The sequence below is a fragment of the Apium graveolens genome, chromosome 3 (assembly GCF_009905375.1).
Source record: "Apium graveolens cultivar Ventura chromosome 3, ASM990537v1, whole genome shotgun sequence".
NCBI classification, from domain to species: domain Eukaryota; kingdom Viridiplantae; phylum Streptophyta; class Magnoliopsida; order Apiales; family Apiaceae; genus Apium; species Apium graveolens.
In genome coordinates, this window is record NC_133649.1 from 55,161,641 (window position 1) to 55,187,082 (window position 25,442).

Below are 25,442 nucleotides of genomic sequence, written 5' to 3' on the forward strand. Positions count from 1 at the left end.
GACTTCCAATATTTTGAAAAGTATATATGTATATATACTGAATATTTTGCGACTTTATCGCATTAAGATATCAAACTTGGTTCATTTCTTTTGACCAAGACTTTCATGAGTATTATGAGTAGGCTCATATATTGTAAATCATTATACATATTATTTTGATGGGCTTGCTGCTCACCCTTGCTTTATTTCTTCATCACACAACAACAGTTAGGAAAGATGGCCAGACTCCAGCAGACCCAGCGCAAGCGCGTGGGAAGCGTCCCGCGTCTTCCCGATGATGTTGTAGCTGCTATAGCTGCAGAGGTAGATCCATTGTAGTTCAGACCATCTACTTTTGAGAATCAAATTATGTATAATTATAACTTGTGGCAGATAATGGCAATTAACTGTAAATTTATCAAGTAATCATTTTGGGTTGTAATAACTTTTAAATGGTGGATTCAAAGACTTGTACTTATTTCAATTTCATCTCTGAGACTATAACGGGTTGTGGTGTGTGTTAGTATGGGGTCACAGCATGAGGTTATTTATTATTAATTAAGTGAAGTGATATTGTGGAAAGAAAGACCGTGACAACCCGGATCCCCGACCCCGGATCTGGGGGTGTTACAGAAATGGTATCAGAGCCAAGCGTTATAAACCTCAGAGATGATGGGACGTTAAGATAATAAGTTAACTAAGATATTAAGAACTCTTGCCAAGTTCATAGTCGGGCTACCTAACGTAGCACTGACAGTTAAAACCCTTATGGGAACCCTTATAAATATCGTGATAGGAGCGTAGTTCATTATCGTATATGGTAGCGGGACTCCGAACCCTGAGGTTGAGGAGCAACATCGCGATGATATTTTATTACTAATTAGAGATCGGATTGTGGATCCGATAGAGTGTCCTAATGCAGGACCGGATGATGTTGATATTGAGGATGTAGCGGTTGAGGATGTTGTCCTAGAAGGGATAGTTGCTGAGGAGGATCCCATGGAGGATCCTGACAAGAATGAATAAAAGGACCACTGATGAATTGATGACCATGGTTAGGTCGACTACCAGAGGTAGGATTGGCCGGTCACTACCGGAGGTTCGTTCAAGTTTGTAAAGATAGTAGCCCCTTTGAAGCGGTTTACTCGTAAGACTAAGAAGTTTGAATGGACAGAGAAATGCGAGAACAACTTTCAAGAACTGAAGCAAAGGTTGGTGATGGCCCCTATGTTGGCATTGCCGGATGGAAAAAGAGATTTTGTGAAGTGTAGTAACGCTTCGCACAAGGGCTTAGGGTGCGTGCTTATGCAGCACGGTAAGGTAATCGCGTACACGTCAAGACAATTAAGGTAATATGAAATTCGATATCCCCACCCATGAGCTTGGGCTCGTGGCAATAGTTTTGCTCTAAATATTGGAGGCACTACTTGTATGGAGAGAAGTGCGAGATTTACCTAAGCCATAAGTGCTCTAGTACATTTTCACGCAGAAAGAGCTCAACATACGCCAGAGGAGGCGGTTAGAGCTAATCAAGAATTATGATTGAGAGATTCTTTATCATTCGGGGAAAGCTAATGTGGTGGCTTATGCCCGTAGTAAAAAGGAGAGACTCAAGATGAGAATGCCTTTGAGAGAGTTTATAAGAGATTTTAAGAAAATGGAAATAGTAGTGAAGGTAACCGGTGCCGGTACCGAAAAGCTGTTTGAGATTGCAATACAGACCGAATTATCGGAAAAGAACATATTGTGCCAGAAAAAGTTATGAATGAAGGCAGAAAGCCAACAATTAGATAAAAGATTAATACCGAGAAAGATGATAAGGGAATAATGAGGTATTCCTATAGAATTTGGGTTCCAAAAGTTCAAGAGCTTAAGGATGAGAACTTAGACTATTATCCCCAACCACCACCTTGAGGAAACAATGTGGTGTGAAATTCTTTCAGGACCTCTAAGTCGCTAAGCTCTCAGAGTTACAAGGAACAAGCTGACCCAGTCGAGGCAAGAGCCTGGCTAAAGGAAATATAGGAATCATTTGAGATTCTAAATGATTGACGAATCACAAAAGACTGTTTTTATCACTTACCCTCCTAAAAGTGAGGCCACCTGCTGGTGAAAGACCAAGAAAGGCACGGAGCCAGAGGTTAGAATAAACTGATTTAAGTTCAGTCAATTGTTTTCGGGAAAGTAATTCCCAAGATTATGGAGATAGTGTAAAAGCTTTAGAGTCAGAACAAAGGCAGACGAGTATGATAAATTATGAATCTAAGTTGTAAAAGTTGTCAAGATTCGTTCTGAGGACACGAATCCAGAATGACGGGATGTTTGAAATCAATGCTTATGTGGTGTTGGTTCATGAAATAATGATAAGAGAAAGGAAAAAAAAAGAAGAAAAAAAAAAGAAATTGAAGAGGAAAGGAATATAACGGCAATAGAGTTTGAGGAATGATAAGGGAGTTGGGTATGAGGAAACCCTAAAGACTCGTAGAAATAGAAATAGGAAAGTATGTAATCGTCAAGATGATGATGATCCACCATGAGTTAAAATTTATGGTTGAAGGCATAAGAGATACATATATTGTACCCCCTTTAAGTTGGGAGGATTCAAGGAAACCTTTAGATAGTTCGAAGGATAAATAATAAGACGCGGATAGACTAAGGAGACAAGAAAGTAAGAAAGTAGGAAAATTGGATGGAGGAAGTGACCTTCAATAATGTGAAATGTAAGACCGGTGGCTCGATACTCAGAAAGGGAGACGCCGGGTATGAGAGGTATCCCAACATTGAGATGACTGTTGAGATAAACAACAAAAGTAAATAAGGAATTATTAAGAAGAAGTTCACGTTGAACATGACCAATATCTTCCAGAACATCCATGTTATCATTACCAAATTAGGCAAGACAAGCGGATAACCGTTGTTATCTTTTGGAGGCCATATGGATTGACCTCAATTTGAATAAGGATGCTATTATGAAGTTAGGTATAGACTATCGAGGTGGGAATGATGAATAAGATAATCTATCAAGGATATATGACTTGATTTATCCATGGAAGGATGCATGTACCTTTTTAAAGGTGGAATTAAGAATAGAACATCGGTAACTTAAAATGAATCCTAGGGGAATGCATAAAGGTTGGCATTTCACCCTTAATAGGGACAGTATGAGTTTTGACAGGATGAATCGGAAAGGATTAAGGTAATAACAACCTTTAAGGATCAGTGGAGAAATTTTTCAGAAGTATATAGACAATGGTTCTAGTATTAGTAAATGGTATTTTGATATGCCCTGTATATAGGGAATACAGGAGGAACGATTGAAGAATAACCCTAGAGGTTTTACAAGGAGAAAGGTAATATTCAAAATTTTCAAGAATAGAAATGTTGATAAAGGAAATATGACGTAATTATATTGATGCCAAGTGAGGCACGTGTTAAACCACGAGAAGGTATGGATCGAACCAGTAATGGTCGAAATTGTTCAGGGCAATTAGGACTTAAGGTAGAAGATGCTCTAAGTATAATTGAGAGTCAGTCATGACAGTGATTAACCTCTAAAGACTAAGGCAATAACTTATGGAAAAATGGTGATTTTTTTTTGCTCATCAGATTTTAAGGAAAACATCTTCACATAAGCTGTGATTGAAATAAGGTAGAAAATTTATTTGGAGGTGGTTAAAATGACATTGACTGTAAGGAAATTTTACTATCAGGAAAGGCCAAAGAGGTGGCCGACACTTTAAAGGTAAGTGGATAATTATAGGCGCGTGTGCCAAAAGAATACAGTGATGATGGTTAAAAATGTGAAGGTTGAATTATGGTTTGGAAGATTGACATTCCTTCTGATGACTGTGCAATACCCAACCGTAATAGTAGTTGGTAAAGGTTTAATTCGTGTAATCGCCATGAACGGGCTATTTATCTTAGAAGGTCCTATCTTGAGATAAGCCAGGACCATGTTTCAAAAAGGACTAGACGAACCTTTGAGTTAAGTCTTCTATTTAAGGCATATGATTAAGAATGGTATTAACCTACTATCGTTGCTTTGATTGAAACTCTTCTGCAATTTTATCTACTTCATGTCATGAAAGTACGTCAGAGTTTGGAGTGTTCTTCATGAATTGTGATTGGTGGTTATGTTAACTCCTTAGGAGAATTAGATACGAGATGTATGGACTCCGTATGGTTAGCTATTAAGACTTCATGGAAAGTGAATGACTACAGTAGGTCAGTGGTGGACCATAGTAAGGCAGCAATGATTCTGCGAGTAATGAGCTGATTACAACCGTGAGAGTTGTATTGGAATGGGTGTTGAGATTGAGTACCACTAATCGGGTCGTGGTAGTGTATAAGTTATCATTGATAGACTAATTAAGTAGAGTATCTACCTAGTGAATTATTATTCTTTCTTATCAATAAGAGAGTCGTATTATTATACGAGGAAGGTTGCGGTGCGAGCATAGAATTCTAGTAACGATGATGTATAGAATGAGATCCCAGATTCGATTTTCGATGTCGAGGGAGTTTCAAAGTTGATTGTGTATAAGCTCGAGGGAGAGCATGGGTCCATAGAATGATGGACGGGATAGCGAAAATATTTAGGCACGTGAAATGCGATGCTATAATACTTGATGTTGATATAAATACATATATGTTTTGTTCTCCTATGACAAACCTCTATAGTTCAGAGGTAGGTTCCAAGCCAGATATTTTGTGGCAGTATATTTTTTTTATGAATATACAATTCTCTTCAATTCGTTCTTTTCTCTTCTTTTCATTTCATGTAAGCTGAGAAGAACAACCCTTCCAGAAAGGGGAGGTATTGCCGAATGACTATCTATCTGTGTGATAGAAGCCTAGTAGGATACCAGCTATTGTTTAATTGCTTGTCAAGTACTAAAGGCTGGCCACCTTCTGTACTAACTATGCAATATAACAAGTGTTCATGATCATAGTGATCTCTCAACAAATTCCTTTACTTCTATTTGATTGATCAAATTTTGGAAAATAGAAACAACTGAAAAAGGAGTAATAAAGTGGTGGTAGTATGCGGAATGGGAACACATTCGTGATACTAAGGTTGACGTGGTTATTAAAAGGTTATAGAACGCTAACGAGCAAAAGTATAACCAGTATAATATTAGGAACGGAAGGTAGTAGCGATTACGAACTGGAAAAGAATGGGTATTGAGAAGCAGAAGCTCTAATGCTAAAAGCAATAACGAGAGTCTGTGCAATAGACTTGAAAGAAATTGGAATGATCACTTAATTCAGATTGAGTTATCTTACGACAATAGATCATATGTCATTATCGAGATGTCGCCTTATGAGATCCTTGAGGGAAGACAATGTCGATCTCCCTTATGTTAGGATGAAGTTGTAGAGCGCAAGATGCTCGGACCCGCAGTAGTCCAAAGGACCAAGGATATGATAGATCGAATCAGAGGACGGCTGGTAGTAGCCCAAGATGGACATGATAAGTATGTTGATTTGACACGAAAGGATAAAGAGTATGAAATAGGGGACCTAGTAATGTTATAGGTATCCCTTGGAAAGGATTGATGAGGTTCGGAAAGAAAGGAAAGCTAAGTCTACAATTTGTTGGACCCTTGGATATATTAAGACGTTTGGGAAGTTAGCATATGAGCTAGCCCTAACCCCGAACATGTAGCAGGTCGTAACGTGTTTCACGTATCAATGTTAAGGAAGTATAATTCAGATGCCAGATAAATAGAGGCATATGAGCGCATAGATATGCAACCCGACGTAACCTATATGGAGCAACCAGGAAGGGTTATAGAGTGAAAAGGAACAAGTGCTTAGGAGAAGGATTATCAAACTAGGCAGAGTTTGGTGGTAGAACCACAATGTGGGAAAATTGACTCGAGAGTTAGAAAGTGTAATGCTAAGAAAGTATCCCCATTTTTTTTCTATCTGATTCCGGGACGGAATCCTTTTAAGGAGGGGAGACTGTAATAACCCCAATTTTTGGGAAATTTTTGAAACCCTTATAAATAGTGTTTTTGCTGAATGAGAAAACTTTTCATGCCACACTATGTAGGGGTTCTGATATGGATATTCTGAGATTTTATTAGTACTTTATATAGGATATAAGTGTATGTAAAGATCGTCAGAATCCAAATCCGAACACTTTGATTTTTCCCGGAAATACACTAGATACGGAAAGATTTGAGAAAAAGGTAACAGGATAAAAAGGGATTTAAATTAAAGGATTATAGGAGAGGATCATAAAAGGAATATAATATATTGAGAAAGGTTAAGGGAACCCAAGTAATAAGATCCCGGGTATGATCCCTCAAACGATAAACGAAAATGAAAGTTAAGCGAACCGTATAACAGATCAGCGGTCACTAGGCAAACGATTAGGAAGTTAATCAAAGGGATTAGTGGGAATAATGTCATCCAACCAATAGAAAGAGGACAAGGAAGGGAGGATGACATCATGAGGATGACACAAGCATGACATGGGAAGGAAGGAGATGTGGTGACTTTTTAACCACACAAAACCAAGGGCAACTAGGTAATTCACTAAAGCAAACAACAAAAACAACCAACCAAAAATCAAATCAAAGCAAAACCACAAAAAATCTCTCTTTCTTCTTCATCTTGCTCTCGGCCTTTTGAAGAAAAACAAGGAGGAGTTTTTCAAAAACTCAAGCTACACACCTTCAAAAATTATAAGGTTTGTTTCTTTAGCTTCCATAATTCATAACTTAGTTATGCTATAAGTTTGGATCCAAGAATCCAAGGTTTACCTAGTTAATCAATTCCTAAAAGTTTAGGGTGAATAGTAACTTTCAAGAACAAATTTTTGATTCTTGATTTTATTTGTAAGGACAAGGTAGCTTAAGCATAGATCAAGGATTCCATGGGCTTTCCAAGGATCTTTCATTGATTAAAAGCTTCAAGAAGGTATAAAACTTCAAACCCTAGCTTTACTTTTGAGTATTAGGAATGGTTTTGATTGTTATAATTCATGAGGAGCATGATCCTTGTATACTTAGAGTGTGGTTGGATTTGTAATGAGTTTGAAGTTGGAAATCTTGATTATTGGTTAATGAACTTAAGTATAGCTTTTAGTTCATGTTTGAGGGTAGTATAAAGTTCATAATATTGAGTTTTGGGGCTGTTAGGATGTGATATGGATGGACTTTGATTGTATGAAGGGATTGGGGTTGTTTGGTGATGGAATTGAATGGTATAAAATTGGGAAATCGCGTAAACATAGCCGTCGTAACGTCCGATTTTCTTTGGACTGTTTTTGTGCATAGCATTAGGACCCGAGAACCCCCTGCTAGAATATGACCACTGCCATGTTTAGATAGCTCATGTTACGAGCTTCGTTTTGATATGTAGTTCGTTCGATTCCGATGCACGGTTTAGGAGAAACGACCGTTCCAAGTAACGGCGTTTCGCGAACGAAACTTTTCCCCTCGCCTTACTTTGAAACATAGGTTAAAGACCGAAAAGGGTTAATTAATGTATGAAACATTTATGGTAAGTGTGTTAGGCAGTTGGTAAGACACTCGCGAAGGAATCGCTTTAAAACTCGTAAAGGTTAAATTATTAAAAATGGTGGAGCCGAGGGTACCCGAGTGACTTAAGCGAATCAGTGAGCGCAAAACAAGCGTTAGAGTCTAAGTTAGTTAAAGTATAGATTTACAAGTGACTTTGGTTTAATTCCAACTTACTTGTTGTTTATAGGTTACCAGACTCGTCCCGAGCCATTCGTAACCCCAGTCGCTCAGGCAAGTTTTCTACCCGTTATACTGTTGTTGTGATGTAAATATATGTATATGCATTATCTTGTGATATTGCATGATTGTTATTAGCAAATTTTGCGATATATTGGAGCATGCTGATATGGTATATATGCATGTCTGTTTCGTAATCTGGTTATCTATCTGTTGATTTCAATGCTTATAGTTGCATAATACCTATGCTAGAAATAAGCAAGTAGTTGCGTATACCCTTAGTATAGGGGATAAAAGGTGAACATATTTCTAAACCGGGAGTCGATGTTCCCGAGTATATTATATATATATATATATTTATTTATATATATATATATATATATATATATATGGATATAGTTTTTAAAACTATTAATCGAATAAGGTTTATTCGATAACTTTAACTTTATTTTTATTTTTATTATTGAATATTATTTTGAACATTCATTCGAGGACTTATGACTCCTTTTACTTTATTAATGAATATTATTTTGGGTGAATGCCCTCTTTACCCACTTTTGATCCGTTAGAAGCCAAAATACCCACGTAGGCAAATTGCCGCCATAATTACCCATTAGTCACGCCTTTTTAGTAGGCGCAAAGTCGGATACGCCCGTAGTACTGCAACATCTAGATGACACGCCTTAGCCATGTCTTTATCCATCTTTTCAGGAAAACTAGGTACGCCTCGTCTACCTCCGTGTTCACTTGATACGTTGCTGACTAAGGCGCATTGACAGGTTACGTCACAATAATAGACTGATGCGCCACAAAAGAAGCTAAGCCGCCTGAGACATTGTGATCATCTCAATTCATATCACGACTTTGCTTCCTCTTCCCCGCATCTGCCTCCGACCTGCTAGTGTCTCTCTCTCAGTACAACTATTTGAATTTCTAAGTTGTATTCTTCGTATGCATAATCACATAGCTTTTCCCCATTTCTGATCTCACTATTATCAAATGTTGTTTGAAAAGTTTAATTGTGTCGTAGGTTGTTGGGTTGAATAGAAGCACCAGCACAATGTTTGTATTGGGTGCTAATTTAGTTAAACATACGCCCTGTACAACGGCGCATGTGGTAGGTATAAAGGGCACGCGGAACGAGATTGGGTATTCTGGTGTTTCAATAGTGAAAAAACGGGTATTATGGGCAATTTTTCTATTATTTTGAATATTATTCGAAGGCGTATGACTCCTTTTATTTATTTATCTGAATATTATTTGAATATTCATTCGAGGGCTTATGACTCTTTTATATTATTTATTGAATATTATTTGAATATTCATTCGAGGGTTATGACTCAGTTTATTTTATTATTTCAATATGATTTGAATATTCATTTGAGGATCTATGACTCCGATTATTTGCTGAAATATATTCTTTATTTTATTAAAGAATAAGGTGTTAATAATCAAACTTATTTTCGATTATTCAAATAAAGATAATACTTTCATATAAGTATATCTTTGGTTATTTAATACTCGTTTCAAGTATAAATTTTAATACTTCTACTTCAATTATTTTTATAAAGATTATTCTTCATGGGAATATTATTTAAATAATAATATTCAGATATTCCTTTCATATTGGGACTGATTTATTTTATAAATCAGCATTACTCCAAACATTCTTAAAAATGTTTTCGAGTCTTCAAAATGAATTTAAAAAGGGTAGAGCGGATCCCAAAACTTGTTTTCAAATTCAAGATCTTCCATTTTAAGGGGACTTGAATACTCGCTCAAAAATCTAAGGGATCCGGCTCTATGGTGTATTTTATATTCGCAACAAGGTTGCAGTTTTGGTAAATGAATTGATTACTTACCCAACGTTCGGGAAGTAAGTCCATCTATTGAGTCGGCATAAGCAACATGGGCTCAGTGGGCGTCCATGATAGTGTAAGTGGCTCAGTGGGAGTCCATCAAATGCATAAGTGGCTGAGTGGCAGTCCAGCATAGGTCCTAATGCGGCCAGGGTGATGACCAGTGGGGAATTCGTCCGTCTACTAGTAGAAAAGGTTACTAATGGGTATCTTTGCCTGATCAGCAAGATATCTGGTTTATGCCAAAATTCTTTTCCTTCCAAATTCATTGGATATTGCAACTCTGTTCATACTTTACATGACAGAGGTTTTCAGGAAATGTATGGGAGATATATATGAATATATTTATATATCGGGACTTAATGAAGTATCTCGTAACTTCATTATTTATAATGATATTCAAATATTGAATCTATTCAAATCTTGTCTTGTAGTCTCATCTATGTGATGAACCTTTGAAACTGATTATAACTTGAACGGGGGTAGTTCAAGTAGTATTTGGGAAAGATATAAGTATATTGGAGTACCTTATAACTTCATCTTTTAAACTTATATCTAGTAAATGATTATCTTATGCATGACAAAGATTTTCAGAAAAACGTTGAGACAAGGTTAGATATATGAGATCACCTTGCAACGATATTTTTTTATACAGTTATACACTGGGACTTTGTGTATATTATGCATGGAAGAGGACTTCCAATATTTTGAAAAGTATATATGTATATATACTGAATATTTTGCGACTTCATCGCATTAAGATATCAAACTTGGTTCATTTCTTTTGACCAAGACTTTCATGAGTATTATGAGTAGGCTCATATATTGTAAATCATTATACATATTATTTTGGTGGGCTTGCTGCTCACCCTTGCTTTATTTCTTCATCACACAACAACAGTTAGGAAAGATGGCCAGACTCCAGCAGACCCAGCGCAAGCGCGTGGGAAGCGTCCCGCGTCTTCCCGATGATGTTGTAGCTGCTATAGCTGCAGAGGTAGATCCATTGTAGTTCAGACCATCTACTTTTGAGAATCAAATTATGTATAATTATAACTTGTGGCAGATAATGGCAATTAACTGTAAATTTATCAAGTAATCATTTTGGGTTGTAATAACTTTTAAATGGTGGATTCAAAGACTTGTACTTATTTCAATTTCATCTCTGAGACTATAACGGGTTGTGGTGTGTGTTAGTATGGGGTCACAGCATGAGGTTATTTATTATTAATTAAGTGAAGTGATATTGTGGAAAGAAAGACCGTGACAACCCGGATCCCCGACCCCGGATCTGGGGGTGTTACATCTTTGGTCTAACTTCTGATATCAAGTTAACTTGAGCTGTGTCAGAGGTTACTTGCTTCTTTGAAATATCGGAACTTACTTTATCTTGACTCTGAACAACATGAGCCATGTCAGAGGTTGTTTTAAGAACTTTTCTTGAAGTCAGAGCAAGATCATCCTTTTCATCAGTAATTTCTTCATCCTCAGGAGGCACATAAACCTTGATAGGTTCACCAACCTTTTCTTTACCCTTGGATCTTGGATCTATCTGCGGTTGTGATTTAGCCAATGTTGCTTCAGCATTTGTCCTTTCTTTTATCACAATGCCTTTGAGTTTTGGAAGTGGCTTTTTACCAGAAGCTTCAGATTTAGATGTGACTTTCTCTGATTTAAGTCTGGCTTCTTCCTCCATTAAACTCTCCAAGTCCATTCCTGGATTTTCCTGAAGAAATAACTGTCTTGACATTTCCTCATCAAGATCTAAAAGTTCATCAGAACTTATCCTTTTACCAGTAGCTGAACTTATTATTTTCCCAGTATCAGAACTTGTCCTGTGACTTGTGATTTCAGCTTTTCTTGATGTGAAACCTCTACCTTGACTATGACCTCTACCCATTCCAGAGCGTCCTTGATCATCCTTTTCATTATCCTTCCCTTTCATTGTCTTGTCAGTCTTGCATTTGGACTTAATTACTTTCTCCCCCGTTTTGGCATCAACAGGAAGTAGAAGAGAGACAAGCAATTCCACTGAGGCTTGGATTTCAGTAAGTTGAGATTGCTGAGAAGCTTGATTTGTCAGAATATCATTAATCTGAGCTTGTTATTTCTCTTGAGTCTTCTCAATATAAGCAATCCTGTCAAAGGTAGGTTGGAAGAACTTTTTCTTATCAATCTTTTGAATTTGTTCCTGTTTGATGAATTCTTCCTGAATCTTGTGTAGCTCTGCATGAGTAGTTGAATGAAGACCTTGTAGATGTTTAGTACTCAATGCAGTGACTCTAAGCTGGGTTTTGAAATTATCAGAATTTAACATTTCATTAGCTTTAGTCAAGTGCTCAGCAAGATGCTTTTCAGTTGGAACACAGGAAACTGAGTTCCACTCCTTAGTCCACTCCTGTCCTGCAGGAGTTTCACTCCAAGGCACTGGTGCTTCTTTGGTAACAAACTACTTAACAAGTTCAGACTTAAGAATAGTTTGTTGAGGAGCATGTCCTGAAGGACCTGCTGCATCAGCATCTGCATTTGGAGCAGCATCACCAGTATCTCCAGCATTTGCAGCATCAGAACTAACAGAATCAGTATCTTCGGATAAGACAACAGTGTGAGTAGCAATGGAGGCTTCAGCATCCTCTAATTGCTGATCTGGTTCAAAGGTTTGATCTACAGCCATATCCTAATGCTCACCTATATTCTGATCATCAACATTTAGATGCAGAGAAGGTGTAGTAGATAACTCTGGAGTTTGAACAACATCAGTAACAGGTGTTGTTGATAGATTATTTACTGTTGGAGCTTCTAGGAAAATTACTTCAGGCACAACCAAGTTTTGAACATCTATATCAGCACTTGTGCCTGGATCAACAGGAGATACAGATGGTGTGTTGGCCTTTTCAGAAACAGCTTCCTGAGATGGAGTTGATGGAGAAGAAGTGACTTTAGCAAATTCCTTTTCTTGTGAGATCAGAGATTCCTGATCCCCTTCCTTAACTGCTTCCTCTTCATCATCTGAAACTGGCCTATTTGCCCTCTGTTTCTTGTATCTCTTTGTAGATTTGGATTCCTTGGGAGTTTTAGGAACTGTCATTCTTCTAAGCCTCTTGAGAAGCCTAGATCCCCCAATTCCAGAATCCTTCTGAGAAGTCTCTTTCTCAGCTTCATCAATAACAGGTTCTGAAGAAGGAACCTGGTCCTCAGTAGCAGATTCATCTCTCAAGGCAATCCTCCTTCTCTTTTGAGGTGTTTGAGGAACAATCTTTGTCCTCTTTGGCTTGGAAGATGAAGGCTTCATAGTAGGTACTGAGGTTGAGGGTTGAACTGTCTGTGAAGTGGAGAGATAGGATTTGATATATTGCCTGAGGGTTGGTTGAGTAGAATGGGTGGTAGGTGCTGATGGTTGTTGTGGTGTTTGGGAGGTTGTTGTTGGTTGGACATCAGAATAAACAGATCTATAAGTATCATGATCAGCATTTACTAAGATCTGTTTTACAGATTGAGGAATCTGTAAAGGTCTAACCACTGATTTCTTAGTGTCAGCATTTATCAGGTCATTAAAGTAACATTTTGCAACCTTAAAAGGTGGAGTTGAGGAACTGACTAATTGAGGTTCATCAGTACAAAAAGTATATATAAGTTGACAGAATCTAGCAAAGTAAACAACATTCCTATCCTCTGTCATCCTATCCCCAATAAAACCAATTATAGCAGTTGCAAAATCAAAATGAGTTTGGTTTATAATAGTATACCGGATGTGCTGACTCAGAATTGGGATAACATCAAAATTTGAACACTTGTTCCCAAAAGCTTTAGTGATGCAGTCGAAGAAGAAGCTCCATTCTCTTCTGATATGAGCCCGTTTCAACTGCCCAAGCTTTGCCAAACTCTGTTCATACCCCAAATGGGCCATTAAATCCTGAAGAGCTGATTCCTCTAGAATTGAAAAGGTACATCCTTCTGGGAGATGTAGAGCCTTGCGTATTGTACCAGTAGTTACTGCATATGAAGAATCACCCACTTCGAAAACAATACTTGGAGTGCCATGTGTACCACCATTATCAAAGTGCCCAGTCCGCCAAAATGTCAGAGCTTGTTGGCTCGAAAAGACTGAAGGCTGGGTCAATGCATACCCAATCTCACTATGTGCAAGAAGATCTTGCACAAAATGCAATTCAGATGGAGCTTCAGCATGATCAAGAATTGCAGCATAGTTATTTGGAACAAACTTAGCTCCATCAATGATTAAATCCTTAGGTGCCATGTGAAAAATTGAGATTTAAGAGTACCTGTTAGGTGTTTGAGAAAATGTCTGTATGAAAAACCAATCATGAGAAGAAGAAAGAGAGTAAAAGCAAGTAGAGAAAAAATATGAAAGGAAATAAAAGATTAAAAAATCTTCTCTCTGTCTTACTTATACTCCCTTTTTTTTTGTTAAAAAAAATGTAACTGTTGGACACCTGTCAGACATGCAGTAAAAACGGATAGTTACTGGGCTCGAGAAAACAGTAATCATTACTTACCCACTTGCAGTTTTTCAAGGAAAAACCGTTCCACTTACCCAGATATTCCATTAATCAAGGTGAAACAGTTTTAATTCAAAATTGAAACCGTTCCCACTTATTTAATTATTTTTCACTGCAACATTAATATTCTGAAAATAAATCAAGTGAAAATGACCAAAATAAATTAGATGAGTAAGTACTGATAAAGTAAAATCAGAACTTAGAATTTATATGGTCATCAGAATATGAATATTTATCAGGATTTATCAATGCATTACAAAATATCTCAGAGACAAAATCTTGAAACAAAAACAAATTTCATTAATATATCAAGAGAATACATTCATGAAATTGAAAGTACATCAGAATTTATACAAGATTTCCCTAAGCTGCTAAACCTAACATCAACAGCCTTAGTCCTAGCTCAAGAAACAGGACAAGGCTGATGATGAAGAAAAACAGGAAGAAGAAAATAAATCATTTCTTCTTCCTACTCTCGACAAACAGAATGGCGAGTCGAATGATTCGCTCTTGCTGGCGGAGAGCTTCCATCCTTTCCTTCTCCAATCGCTCCAGATGGCGATGGTAATCCATATAGAAGAACAGGAGGTGGGTGAGTACCTCCTGTGGGAAAGAGTCCCATATCTCTTCAGGAATGGCAGTGACGTGCCATTCCTGCTACCAATCGGCACAGCTTAGCTCCATATTGAAGGTTTCGTAGTTCAAAAACATGTTGTATCTGACCATGGTGTTTTTGATAGAAAAAGTATGAAGGTAAGTTTGTGAGAAAAGATTTGATGGGAAGGCTGATGTGAAGTGGTTGCTTATATAGGCAGGAGAATGCCAGGAGACGCAAAGAAATTTAATGTTGACAGGTAGAATTAATTCTACCTCGTCTCCCCAGACTTGGAAAAAGAAAAACATTCATTGGAAAGAGAAAACATGGTTTAATGCGCACAAGAAGCAAGTAAAAGTTGACTGTTCAAGTACGAATATCACTAACCCTAACCATAGTGACTATTAATCTTCCACTTCACATATTTTAGTTTGAACCGAGACTATTATTAAATTTTATCCACAGATAAGTCAAGTAAAGAATTAGACTGTAATATCAGAACTTAGACTTATATCAGAACTTAACAGTCATCAGAACATAATTTCTTAACTCGAAAAAGGAATGCCTATCTTAGGAAGTCCTCACACAAATTCTGATTTATATTCTTCAGAACTTAATCATCAGAATATATAATCAGAACTTGTCCTCAGAATTTGTGCAATGAAACACAATGACTGTTCATCTAAAACAACATAGATCACCACAGTAATTTTCATCATTCATATGGAGTGATTAGTGTGTGCATTAAGCTAAATATCAGACAAAGAGTAAAGTCTGATTCACTTCAGTACATCTTAGAAATAAGGCATAACTAAAACTTTGCTAAAGAGCTGTCATTATCCTGAAACCTACTGATGAATGAGTTCATGCTTGAGTCCACCTCAACTATTTTGTGCTAATTTTATGCATCTTTGTAAAGTCCATTTCACAGTGGCTTCTCAGTGTAAGTGAGTCACGACTGCTTATCAGAATTTATGCTATTATCAGAGTATTTCTCCAGTAATCATAGAGTGTGAAAAGTCGCCAAGAAAATATTTTAGTTGCTTTTCTGATGCATATTACTTAATACCAGCAATGCACTTGGGTCGTCCCTTCCACATTTTTACTCTAGATCTCAAAGGAGTACCTGATTTTATTCTTTGATCCTTTTGCTTTTTCTTTTGATAAGTGAGGTTTATCAGCACTTAGTGCATTCAGTAGATTTACTAGTATCATAACTTAACAGATGAGTAGCATTATTATAATTTGTGACTTAGTAATAAGATAGACAAAGTAAACTCAACTAAGCTCAATTATCAGAATTTGCTTGTGTCAATAGATTTCCACAGAAATAATTACTTCTTATATGGGATCCTTTATTTATTGAAGACTACTAGGTTAGCATCTGGCACAGTTATCCTCATAGGATTGAATAGTTACTTAAACAGACATATCACTTATCAGAGTTTAGAAACATATATCAGACAACAGTCAGTACTTAAACACATTTGTCAATTAAGCACAGAATGCACAAAGAGATTAAATTCTATAAATACTGATCATAAAGTCTGATATAACAGAACAAAACTAAGCAGATTTAGAGAAAGAACCTGAAACCATTCCAAGTTCATTTACCAATCTTGTAAAAGTGGCTTCACACAATGGTTTTGTGAAGATATCTACTAGTTGTTGATCAGTTGGAACAAAGTGCAATTCCATTGTACCTTCATCCACATGTTCCCTGATGAAGTGATACCTGATGCTGATGTGCTTTGTCATAGAGTGTTGAACTAGATTACCTGTCATAGCAATAGCACTTTGATTATCACAGTAAATAGGGATTTTGAAATATGTTAACCCATAATCCAGTAACTGATTCTTCATCCAAAGAATCTGTGCACAACAGCTTCCTGCAGCAATATACTCTGCTTCTGCAGTTGATGTGGAAATTGACTTTTGTTTCTTGCTGAACCAAGAAACCAATCTGCCTCCAAGAAATTGGCAGCTTCCACTTGTGCTTTTCCTGTCAATTTTGCAACCTGCAAAATCTGCATCTGAGTAACCTATTAGTTTAAAATCTGATTCTCTAGGATACCACAATCCCAGATCAGCTGTTCCTTTAAGATACTTGAAAATTCTTTTCACAGCTGTTAAGTGAGGTTCTCTTGGATCTGCTTGAAATCTTGCACAAAGACAGGTAGCATACATGATATCAGGTCTACTAGCAGTTAGATAGAGTAGAGAGCCAATCATACCTCTGTAATCAGTAACATCTACTGATTTACCAGTATCCTTATCCAGTTTTGTTGCAGTGGCCATGGGAGTGGATGCACTTGAACAATCTTGCATTCCAAATTTCTTCAGCAAGTTTCTGGTGTACTTAGTTTGACAAATAAAAGTGCCTTCTTCATTCTGCTTGACTTGAAGGCCCAGAAAATAGCTAAGTTCCCCAATCATACTCATCTGATACCTTGACTGCATCAGTTTGGCAAACTTCTTGCAAAGTCTGTCATTTGTAGACCCAAAAATGATATCATCAACATAAATCTGGACCAGAAGTAAGTCCTTTCCATGGTTGAGGTAGAACAGTGTTTTGTCTATTGTTCCTCTGTGGAATCCACTTTCCAGAAGAAACTGAGCTAAAGTCTCATACCATGCTCTAGGAGCTTGCTTAAGTCCATAAAGTGCTTTATCAAGCCTGTATACATAATCTGGATGTTTGGAATCTACAAAGCCTGGAGGTTGTTCAACATATACTTCCTCCTCTAATTCTCCATTGAGAAAAGCACTTTTCACATCCATTTGAAAGACAGTAAACTTTTTGTGAGCAGCATAAGCCAAAAATATCCTTATGGCTTCTAACCTAGCAACTGGTGCAAATGTTTCATCATAATCAATTCCCTCCTTTTGAGAATATCCATTTGCAACCAACCTTACCTTATTCCTTGTAATTATGCCATCACTGTCAGTTTTGTTTTTGAATACCCACTTTGTACCAATAACAGATCTATTCTTTGGTCTTGGCACTAGGGTCCATACTTTGTTTCTTTCAAATTCATTTAACTCTTCCTGCATTGCTTGCACCCAATCAGCATCTTGAAGAGCTTCTTCCACTTTCTTTGGATCAGTCTGAGAGAGAAAAGAATTGTAAAGACATTCGTTTGAAGTACCTGTTCTAGTTCTGACACCTGCATCAGGATTTCCAATTATCAAATCAGGTGTATGTGATTTTGTCCACTTCCTTGCAGATGGAAGGTTTTGCTCTAGAACTGGATGCTCCCCCATGATCCATGCTGTCTTCATTTTCATTTTCTGATGCTCCCCCTGAAACTATGTTCTCTGAGTTGGATTCTTCAGAATTTAGATTTTCAGCACTATCAGAACTTGGCTTATCAGAACTTGACGAATCAGAACTTGAAGAGCCAGATGTATGTTCTGATATTTCTTGAGATGTGGTATGATCTTGAGTATGCCCCCCTACATAGGTGCATCTTCCTTTGGCGTAGTCACCATAGTTTCAAAAACATCAGAGTTTAATCCATCAGAGTTTATAGTATCAGGACTTAGACTGTCAGGATTTTCAGTATCAGAATTTGAGTCTTCATTTTCAAATCTCAGCTGATCATGATCAATAAAATCTTCAAGACCAGTAATCTTCTTGTCATCAAAAGAGACATTGATAGATTCCATGACCACTATTGTTCTCAAATTATAGACTCTGAAGGCTTTTGTGGAAAGTGGATATCCAACAAAAATTCCTTCATCAGCTTTTAGATCAAACTTGGATAGCTGTTCAGGATGAGTCTTGAGAACAAAACACTTGCATCCAAATACATGAAAGTACTTCAGATTTGGCTTCTTTTTCTTCACCATCTTATATGGTGTTTTTCCTTGCTTGTTAATGAGTGTTGCATTTTGAGTAAAACAAGCAGTCTGCACAGCTTCAGCCTAGAAATAGGTTGGAAGCTTTGCTTCTTCAAGCATTGTACGTGCAACTTCAATGAGAGTTCTATTCTTCCTTTCAACAACTCCATTTTGCTGTGGAGTTCCTGGAGCAGAAAATTCCTGCTTAATTCCATGGTTTTTGCAGAACTCTTCCATTATCAAATTCTTGAACTCAGTGCCATTATCACTCCTTATTATTTTCACAGAATCTTTGACCAATTTATCCAGATGTTTGACATGATCAATCAAGATAGATGCAGTTTCACTTTTTGTGTGCAAGAAATACACCCATGTGTATCTAGTGAACTCATCCACTATGACCAATGCATATTTCTTCTTTGCAATAGACATGACATTTACTGGACCAAATAGATCAACATGTAGTAGATGATAAGGCTCAAGAATTGATGATTCAGTCTTGCTCTTGAATGAAGATTTTCTTTGTTTGGCCTTCTGACAAGAATCACAAAGGTCATCAGGAGCAAATACTGATTTTGGCAGTCCTCTCACAAGATCTTTCTTGACCAGCTCATTTATATTGTTGAAATTTAAATGAGAGAGTTTCTTGTGCCAATTCCAGCTTTCTTCAATTGATGCTCTACTCATCAGACAGATTGCAGAACCATCAGTACTTGTTGAAAGCTTAGCTTCATAAATGTTACCACGCCTGTATCCTTTTAGAACAACTTTGCCTTTAGATTTACTCACAACTTCACAGTGTTCTTCAAAGAAATCAACATAATAACCTCTGTCACAGATTTGACTTATACTCAGCAGATTGTGTTTAAGTCCTGAGACCAGAGCTACTTCTTTAATGATGACATTGCCAAGATTGATATTGCCATATCCCAAATGTTTTTCCAATGTTGCCATCTCCATAAGAAACACTTGGGCCAACTTTCTCCACAAAGTCTGATAGCAGGGCTTTATTTCCAGTCATATGTCCTGAACATCCACTGTCCAGAACTAGAATATTTTTCCTGTTGCCCTGTAATCACAAAGACCACTAATGATTAGTTTTAAGGACCCAGACTTGATTGGATCCTTTGGCCTTATCAAGTTTGTTAACATTTGCAGCAGATTTAGCATTAGAGTTTATGTTAACATTTTTCTTATCAGAACTTACACTATCAGACTTTGAATCAGAATTTACACTTGAAGGAACAATGGAAACTTTCTTCAAAGAAGGTTTTAATTGATAATAATCATTGTACAAGCTATGGTATTCCTTACAAGTATAAATGGAATGCCATAAACTACTACAATGAAAACAAGGATTCTGTGGTTTATATCTAACAGACTGACTCTTAACTCCTGATTTTGAAGGTAAGGAGTTAATGTTCTTATTCTTCCTGCAAAAAGAAGCCAGATGGTTAGAACTTCCACAGTTATGACATGTTTTCCTAGGAGCATCAGGAACAGGTTTATAATCATTGCTTTTATTCACACCTTCCTTTCCATTCCTATTTTTCCTAGGTGATTTTACCTTGTTTACATTCTTAACATCTTTCCGCTTATGCTTAAGCTGCTTCTTAGTCATTAAGCCTATGTTTACTTCAGCTGTCTTTTCCTGTTTTAGTTTGTCAGAAGTTAATCCCTCTCTAACTTCTGATTTATCATTATCAGACTTTATAGTTACAAACTTAACAGGTTTTAACTTTGGCTTTTGCTTAACAACAGGCTTAATTTCTACAGTTCCTTTATCATTCTTATCCTTTCCATAACCTAAGCCCTCTTTCCAATTTTCACTACTTAGCAAATTTTGAGTTGTTCTGCCAGAGTTAGTCCAAGTCCTGATTATATCTCTTTCCTTTTCTAACTCAGTTTTTAGAGATTCATTCATTTTTAGCACTTCATCCCTAACATAAAAAGCATCATCTCTATCCTTCTGAGTTTGATGGAACATAACTAACTCTTTTTCTAAGAAATCATTTCTTTTCTTAAAAGCAAGATTTTCAGAAGTTAGTCTTTCACATGTTAAAGTTTGATCTCTATAACTAACAAACATGGTTTTAAGATATCTTCTCAACTCATTAATATCATCAGTATGAAAAGCATAAGTAGTCTGAGGTACCTTTGTTTCAGCAGCTTCAGAACTGCTCTCAGCACTTTCTTTATCAGCATTTGCCATCAACGCATAGTTCTCCTCACTTTCAGAGTCTGAGGTGTCTGTCCAGCTTTTCTGGTTTGTGACAAGAGCCTTGCCTTTATCACCCTTTACCTTCTTGCAATCAGGAGATATGTGACCTTTCTCACCACAGTTATAGCATTTGACATTGGTATAATCTCCTCTATCAGACTTTCCTCCTCTGCCTTCAGATCTTCTGAAATTCTTCTTATCAGAACTTATGCCTTTCCTGGAAAACTTCTTTCCCTTCCTGAACTTCCTGTATACAATCTTTGTGATCCCTTTCACCATAAGAGCACACAGCTTCATCATCTCCTCATCAGCATCAGTCTCAGGCAAGCTTTCAGAATCTGAGTCATCATCACTTTCAGAACTTGATGACTCAGTTTCAGACTTTGTGAACAGAGCTTTACCCTTGTCTTTCCTTGAGGTAGCTGCCTTGGGGGATTCTTCTTCAGCCTTAAGAGCAACTGTCCTTGACTTTCCTCCTTTCCTCTTGCTTCTTTGTTCCATCTCAAGTTCATGAGTCTTGAGCATTCCATAAATTTCATCAAGAGTTGTTTCATCAAGATTGTAATTGTCTCTTATTGTTGTTGCCTTCAAATCCCAACATTCAGGAAGAGCTAACAGGAATTTAAGGTTTGAATCTTCAAGATTATACTCCTTATTAACCAGTGACAGATCATTCAAGAGTTTGACAAATCTATCATATAAATCAATCAATGATTCATTAGCCTTTGAGTCAAAGTGTTCATACTCTTGAGTAAGTATTGTCTTCCTGTTCTTCTTAATTGTATCAGTTCCCCGACACCTTGTTTCCAGAGCATCTCATATCTCCTTAGCAGTCTTGCAGTTAATTACCCTGTTTGACATTACATTATCAATGGCACTATGCAGTAAGTTTCGTACCTTATCATCCTTAGCAATTGATGCGATATCTTCAGCAGTATAATCACTCTTTTTCTTTGGTACAATCTTTGCTGCCTCACCTGCAACTGCAACAGCGAGCTTGGTTGGTTTGTGAGGCCCTTCCTTGATTATATCAAGATATTCTGGATCTGTAGCTTCCAGAAACATGGTCATCCTCACCTTCCATATGGCATATTCAGATGGTCTCAGTATGGGAACTCTGATGGTTTCATACCGACTTTGGATTTGTGTCTTTGGAGGTTCTTCAGTTTTGGTAGGCTTAGTTGGAGTTTCTGTGTCAGACATGATTGTGTTTGGATCTTTAACTGTATGTGTGTTAACAGATAGGCTCTGATACCACTTGTTAGGTCACACACACTGTAGAGCGGGTGAATACAGTGTAAAATACAATCATATCGAACTTTAATATCTTAAGTAACAAAAAACAAACTTTATTGAAACAATAAACTCTGTTAAAGTATGGAACTGTTACCTCTCAGTGATGAACAAATATCACGAGAGCTGCTAGGGTTACAATGAATAATCTTCTCGAATATGATAACACTTATAGTGTAAACCCTATGTCTGTGTTTATATATTACACAGTTACAAGATAATCGCTAATTGATATGGAATATAATTCTGCTTCCTAAAATATATCAATCAGATATCTTTTCTTCCAAGTATTCCATTCTTCACGGAACTCCTTCTTCATGCATATCTCTTCTTATGTTTATCTCGATCTTCTTTCCTTTAATCAGCTACTATCCTTATCTGATTGTCCTTCAACACTTAAGTTCTGATATCCAACTTCTGATGATTATCTCCTGATAATATAAGTACTGATATCCTTAAGTCCTGACTTCCAGTATAAGTACTGATTCCCAGTTAAGTACTGATTTGTCCTGTTAAGTAAGATCTGAAAACTAAACATAAATCATATTAGCCATGACATTATCAAATATATCTAACACACATAACTTAGGAGCTCTCAAGAATATCTGTTCATCCTTTGAGAGAGTATTATAATCAGTTTTTATTCATTAATATAAAAACTGTTCATTTTGTTGAGTTCTTTAATTCAATTTGATTGGTTAACTGTATTCACCCCCCTCTACATTTGATTTAAGGCCTAACATGACCTTTTCGAAAAGTTCATAATCAACTACTTCTGACTTAACGATGATTTTTTTACGAATTTTACGAGACTGCTGATTTTTTTGGGAAAAAGACCCACGGATTTTTATATTACAGACGAGGCAGACGAATATAATTTATTTATAATGGTATAAAACCCTATTTCTTAACCTACAAATTATCCGTATTAAAATACGATTCAAATTTTAGGCTCATTTATCCAATTCAATCTTAAATCTTAATCTTAATCCAATTTTAATCCTTTTATCTTATTATTATTAATCTAGAATTACGGGATATTAGACAGAGGGAGTATGTGATAAAATTTAATTGAAATGACCCACTATTTTCACAAAAATAACATCAATTAAACATCTTATCTCAATTATCATCTCATCTTATGCAATATTTAATACCCAATTGTGTCCGCCATAGTCACATTGATCTTTGTACTTTACAAGTTCAAAAATTGGACCATTTCTATGTTGATTTTATACATCTATTTTGAACATGAAATTGTTTAGACCTCAAATTAATTAAAAATTCCGAATATTTATATTTTATTTACTAATATCCAATTTAAAGTCCGTAAATACTGTGTTTTAGAAAAAGAAATTTGGGATAAAAGAAAAGAAATATAAGAAATTAATTTTTTAGCTTGTCATGAATAATTTTTATGAAAGAAAATGAAAAGAAAGCCATAGATTTGATTTTTTTTTCTTTTGTTTTTAAAATCTTTTTCTCACTTTTGAAAAGATTATGAGAAAAAGAAATTAATTTCGATTCTTCTCTTTTCTATTCTATATTCTGAAACATAGTGTAAATTCGTCGCGTTCCAAACTCCCTTAGGCGTATAAACTAGCTTCGACATATATGTGTTTGGCAATCTCATTAAATTAACTTCTTTTTTGAAAATTCAGTCAAATTTCAATTTCGTATTCAAAGTAATTTGAAGTGAACTGTTTTAAATGCAACCAACTCGGATAATTTACATATGTTATTCCCAGTGGACTAACAATGAGATTTATAGAAGGGGGGTTGAATGTAAATCTCAAAACTTTTTCAAGTTTTGAGCAGTTTCTAAGGCTAAGTGTTTTTGAGAACAAGTGTGTGAATTGCTTGAAGCTAATACAGACAGATATATATTCAAACACAAATGTAAAGAACACAAAGAACTTAAAAACTTTTCTGGTGGATTTGTTGTTCCACCAGAGATGTGTTATTTCAGAAAATCTGTGATTCAAAGAATTAAATCACAGCTGCTTCCTAGTACAAACTAGATGATTTTCTCTCTGGATATTTCTAAACAGCTCAGGAAATTCATTTCTGATTACTAGCTGCTACTTGGTTTATATATCACCAAATTTACAAGTGAAGACAAAACTGTAAAATACAATTAAAAAGATTCTTCACATGTTTCTTCTTCATTTCTCTATCAAATACAATTTAGGCTTGGCTGTAGATCTTTGAATACTTCCTTGTTTGCATCAGAATGGAAATGCTGCATTTTCTTGATTCCTCCTAGAGGCTTCCACATTCCAGTTTGTCTCTGTCAACCCATGTGCCTCTGTCAGCTTGTGAATTGTCACTATCAACTGCTAATGAACTAAGCATCCGTTGAAGCTTTCATCCGTTGATGCCTTATCCGTTGAGGCTTTATCCGTTGAAGCTTTATCCGTTGATGCATTATCAGTTGAAGTCTTTATCCGTTGGAGCACTTATCCGTTGATGGATATTATCCGTTGAAGCATTAGAGACATCCGTTGAAGCTTTGTTTCTTATCCGTTGAAGGTCTTCAATATCAGTTGATACTTCTTCACTTATACAAAATTACAAGGCATGAAATATTTACAATTAGCCCTCCTATTTGCATATCCACTAGTAGTCAACATGACTGATACTTTCCTACAACATCTAAGAATTACAACTTGAATCCAGAGAATGAAATGTGCTACAATACTAAACTTATTGCTAAGTAAAGCTACTCCTTCAACGGATAGCCAAGATGGTCTTATCCGTTGAGGCTACAAACACTAGATTTCTACTTAAGTGTTTTGTTTAACTTATCATCAAACTAATACACATATTCCTAACAATCTCCCCCTATTTATGTCTACTAGAACTGTAGGCATAAATTTGGGTTTAGCTTGATGATAACAAAACACTAGACAAATATATAAACTGTAATAAAGTTGAAATTCAAAAGTGCTGCAAAAATGTGTATGCTGAGATGGAATTGAAGAATTACATTGTTTCCAAGGGTGCTCCTTTAGCCTGAGCAGATTAATTTCTTTTCCTTTGATTCCTTGTTTTCTTTCCTAGCCTCCTGTCATTCTCCTCTATTTGAAGTTGAAGTTGTCTGTAGAATTCAGCTTCATCTTCTTCATTGATGTCCAACTTAGATTGCATATCCTTGAGAGTTTCATTACTGGCAATCTTGAGCTGATCTTCAATTCTGAAAAATCTTCCGACTCCTTTGTTATCTCTAAACTCCATCAACCAATGAGGTGATTTGTGAACTGTAATTCCTCTTTCTTGAATGAGTAATGTTCTAGGCAAAGCATTGGGCTCCCTCCAAGTTTTCCTTATATTGGCAATCTTGTTGAGAATCTCAGTCTTGGCAGTCCTGGTAAAGCCAGAATCCCTTTGTATGGCTGAATAGACTCTAATCAAGGTAGA